At 32.5% G+C, this 5,092-nt stretch overlaps 1 non-coding gene across 1 annotated transcript; it reads right to left on the bottom strand.

Moving 5' to 3' along the window:
- Positions 1-3,092: 3,092 nt before the first annotated feature.
- On the bottom strand, positions 3,093-3,194 carry LOC127563579 (U6 spliceosomal RNA). The gene has a single exon (XR_007954026.1). It is a non-coding gene; the product is annotated as a U6 spliceosomal RNA (small nuclear RNA).
- Positions 3,195-5,092: the final 1,898 nt, after the last annotated feature.

Below are 5,092 nucleotides of genomic sequence, written 5' to 3'. Positions count from 1 at the left end.
CCACTCAAAGCCATGGATTACTAGTGATAGTAAACATGGAGGGAGTTCTCACACTACTAAAATCAGAGATTTTCTGGGAACTGTTAGTTTCATTTGTGGATAAGTTACTCCCAGGTGAGAAAACTCCCTTCATCAATGCAGATTGATATCTTCTATGCAACTTAGAGTTTTAAAGAGTTGTTCTGAGAAGGACATGAGACATGAATGAATCAATGAATGGGCATATATTGAATTGAGATTTTACCATGTGAGATACAAAGAGAAAAACTAGCTAATCACTCTATTCAAGGAGCTTACATATTTACAGGGAAATATCATATTCAAGCCAAATCTTTTCAATTTTATGGCCAGATATCTACCCACAATTTTGGTTGTTCATTTCTTTTAGTTTTGTGTGATTCTTTGTAACACCATCTGGAATTTTCTTTGCAAAAATCCTTGAGTGAGTTGTCATGTCCTTCTCCAGCTCATTTAACATATAGGAAAACTGAGGCAAATAGGGTTAAGTGATTTGCTCAAAGTCACACAGCTGAAGTGTCTGAGGCCAGAGTTGAACTCAGAAAGGTAAGCCTTTCTCCTGAATTCAGACCTGGTCCTCTATCTACTGTTCCACCTAGCTATAATACCATGTGGCTTCTGTTCTGGAAAAGATACAAAATTCAAGATACTTTCTACCTTCTGAGAGCTTACTAAGTTAAGTAGGGAAGCTTAGTTTAAGACCCTTTCTCAAATTACTACAATATATCCTAGAACAGAAATTTTATTATTTTTTTTAAATAACTTTTTATTGACAGAACCCATGCCAGGGTAATTTTTTACAGCATTATCCCTTGCACTCACTTCTGTTCCGATTTTTCCCCTCCCCAAGATGGCAAGCAGTCCTACATATGTTAAATAGGTTACAGTATATCCTAGATACAATATATGTGTGCAAAACCGAGCAGTAGAACAGAAATTTAAAATCAATTTTTATGATGGACCCCTTTGGCAATCTGGTAGAGCCTGTATAGGGAACCAACACAGCAGTGTAAGAGGAAGCATTAGAGACTAGCTTACCTTCCATTCCTTTTTGACAAAGATCTAGAGAATTGTTGGCAAAGGGAAGAAGAAATCAAAGTGAGTGAAATCACAGTGAGTCACTTTTTCAACCCAATATGGCCTGAGGAGGTGGACCCAGAGATATGCAGACATTTGGGAGAGAATCTGACCAGGAGTATATGTGGTGGGGCAGGAGGGAGGAGAATTTCAGTTGTCAGGGACTGAGAGATGACTGAGACAGAGAACCATGGCAAGAAACACAGAGCAGAAAGGGATCTTAGTGTTTCTCTGAGAATGTCCTGGTTTCAGGAATTGGTAGCATCTGGCAATCACCTTTTACCTTCTTCCAGGTCATTAAACAAGGACAGAGAGGTCATATGTATTAGTCCTAGCTGTATATTGAACACAAATAAGTTCTAAGGAGCCCACAGAATCTGTGTGGCTCCAATCTCCTGAGCAGAGTATAGAATCCCAAACCAAAAGAGAGCTGGTAATTCAGTTGTTCTGAATATACAGACTCTCCCAATGAACCAACAGTGATGGAATCAAGCAAAAGTTTGCTGTTAACTCCCAACCAGAAAAAAATTCAATAAACCCAAACTAATCAGGAACTTGCAGAACTCAGACCAAGAAGGAAGTGAATAGACTTCCCTCCATCTATCATACCATTTTGAGAACAATGAAAGTTTATAGACTCCTATCCAGAGTTATAAAAACAGCAGAAGGATGTAGGAGGAAAGAAGCTCAGGCCAGACTTAGCTCCATCTTACTGAAGTATATAGTATACAGATATAAAGTCCAATGTCAAGAATTAGGCTAAAAGGATCAACAAAAAATGATCATATAGTGCTATTTTGATATATGGTTATGATAGAATACTACTGTGCTATAAGAAATGATAAGCTCAATGACTTTAGAAAAACACATAAAGGCTTGCATGCAATAATGAAAAGCAAAATGAGCAGAATCAATAAATCATTGAATACAATAATATCAAAATTGTTTTAAGAATGACTTTGAACAAAAAAGTTATTATGACTAAATACCTAAATTAATTATTAAAAAACATATGAAGATGCTATCTGCATCAAGAGAAATAACTGGTAGATATGTTTAGAATAATTTTACATAGATATTTTTATATATAATATGTACCTGTACAAAAGCTACATATGAATATACATATAATATATACATATGTGTATAAATATATAATATGTATGTATAATGTGTACACTTACGTACCTATTTGTGTCTAATGATAATCATCTCTAGGATGGGAGGAAGGAAAGAAAAAAGAGGGAGAAAGAAACATGATAATTTTGTTGTATATTTGAAAATAAAAACAAGTTGGACATACTAGATTTGGAGATTTATTTGTAATCATCTTTTTTATTGCACTATGTTATTGAAATTCTTGTTTTAGTCCATAAATTTAAATATATATATATATATATATATATATTATAGCAACAGGGAAGCTCAAAGTACAAACACAGAAGAGATTGACCCAAAAAAATCTATAACAAAGCCTCAAAGAAAGATGCAGCTTGGATATGTCTAATAAAAATTCTTAGAATAGTTAAAATGAAGAATTAAAGACTAACCTTGAAAAATGTTTTTAAATCAAATGAGAACAATTGAGGAAAGATGGGAAAAGAAGCAGAAGCTAGCAAGAAAGATATGAAAAGGGAAATTGTAGATTAGAAAAATAGGTACAAAATCTTACTGAAGAAAATAACTCCCTGAGAATGAAAATTAAAAACTTCATAAGATACCAAGAAATAATAAAATGGTCTGGTATTTAAGATGTATAAATATATATAAATGGTCAAAAGATATTAACAAACCATTTCAAAAGAACTGAAAATAATTCACAACCACATGAAAAAATGTTCCAAATTACTAGTAATAATAAATGCAAATCTAAACATTCCTAAGGTTTGACCTCCTACTCCACAAATTTCCAACCAAAACTGTACTCCTTTGAACTTCTCATCATGTCTCCCTGACAGCCACCTAACCTCAAATTCACTACAATTCACACATAAGTCAAGATATCACCTTGTTTCATGAATCTGCATGTCATTCTTGCATAGGGACCATGCTAATTTTCTCTATAGTCCCAATTTTTAACATATGTGCTCCCAAAGCAAGTATTAAGACATTACCTTGTGATGTTATTGGTCCTTTTTGAAAAAAAAGGACCAATAACAACATGTGTTATTACCTTCTCCCCGCCTCTCATTAGATTGTAACTTTGAGGGCAGGGAATGTCTTTCTTTTTCTTATTTTCATACCTAATACTTAGCACGATGTCTATAAATATCTACTGAATTATTGAATTGATCAAATCCGTACCTCTGTAAATTCTAACACATCATTGGCCTTTAGATAATTAGAGATAGTTAAAATGTTCCTCACTGAGCTTTTTCTTCTCCAAGTTAGATATCCCCAGTTCCTTCCAATCATGCTCATGTACCATGAACACTATCCAGATCACTTTTATTTAGATACCTTCTAGTTCATCAATTTTTTTTTTTTAATGTGGTGCCTAAACTCAATCCGCTAATCCAAGATATAAAAGAGCTTAATGATTATCCTTTTCTGGATATTTTACTTTTATTATTATATTCTAATATTACATTAGATTTTAAGGAGTTTTCATATTCTACTTTCAACTCATATAGACTATAATCCATGAAGACCTTAGATCTTTTCAAGCCTAATTTCTTTCTAGTCATACCTCCACCATTTTGGACTTACTCAGTTAATCTTTTAAACCTAAATAGAATACTTTATCTTTATTCCTTTTAAATTACATCGTATTTTATATTTTACAGATAAGGAAAATTTATTTTACAGATGAAGAAACTGGAAATCATATTTTAAAAAGTAATAACGAAATTGATACAACTTGTTAATGCAAAACTACAAATTGAATTCCAGGTCAGAAGCCCAAGATTTCTGACTAGTAGGCTAGTGCCCTTTCTTCTATACCATACCACTTCAAATTCAAATTCAAATTCACACAAAAATCCATACAGCTTGCAAATGTGAAACTGAGGCTCAGAAAAGCATGATTTGTCCATGGTCTCATAATGTACTGAAGCCAGAATTCAGATCCAAGATTCCAGCCAACATGTACAGTATTCTTCCCCCTATATAACACTTTCCCATGCAACTTTAATTTTCTCATCCTCTGTAGACTCTAATTAAAAAAACAAAAAACAAACTAGATAGTGATCCTAAGAAATCAAAGCATCTAAACCCAAACAGTGATATTTTTAATCCCCACTAAAATTATTATTGGCATATAGTATTAATATTTTAAATCTCCTATAATTAACTTTCCTTTAGAATAATTTTGTAAATAGACCCAGATTTAGAGCTAAAAGACATAATTCAAAGTCCCAGATTGACCACTTACTAGCTTTATGATCTTTCTAGGCCTCAGTTTCCTCATCTGTATAATGGGGAATGTAATAATATTTGTATCACCTATCTTGATCACAGCTTACTATGAAGAAAATGTCTTGCAAACTGTGAAGTACTAAATAGTTTCAAAAGTCTTAGTGTCATTTTGAACTTAAAAGAGCACTAACACTTTTGGTACTCCCTAGCTAAATGTGAATTATTACCTTTTATAATTGTGGGTAGGGCACATAGGCTTAACTAAACAAGAGAGAGAGAAAATTGCAAAATCATAGATGATTTGGATTTTTGTGAAAGTGAAAAACATCTGCACAAACTTAATATATCTTGGATAAGAAGTAAAGTAGTTGAATGAGAAAAAAATTTATATAAATTTGTTTAGGTAAGAACTCTGTGTGTGTGTGTGTGTGTGTGTGTGTGTGTGTATACATATATATGTATGTATGTATATATAAAATACATACAAACATAGACAAAGAAATAGAAATGTATAAGACCAAAAGTAATTTCCCAAAAGATAGTCAAAGGATATGATAAATAGCTCTCAAAAGAAGAATTGCAAAGTATTAACAATGACATGATTTTTTAAACATTTTTCAAATGAAAAAATAATGAAAGA

This window comes from Antechinus flavipes, chromosome 4 (assembly GCF_016432865.1).
Source record: "Antechinus flavipes isolate AdamAnt ecotype Samford, QLD, Australia chromosome 4, AdamAnt_v2, whole genome shotgun sequence".
Classification (NCBI taxonomy): domain Eukaryota; kingdom Metazoa; phylum Chordata; class Mammalia; order Dasyuromorphia; family Dasyuridae; genus Antechinus; species Antechinus flavipes.
This window is presented reverse-complemented; position numbering and strand designations above follow the sequence as displayed.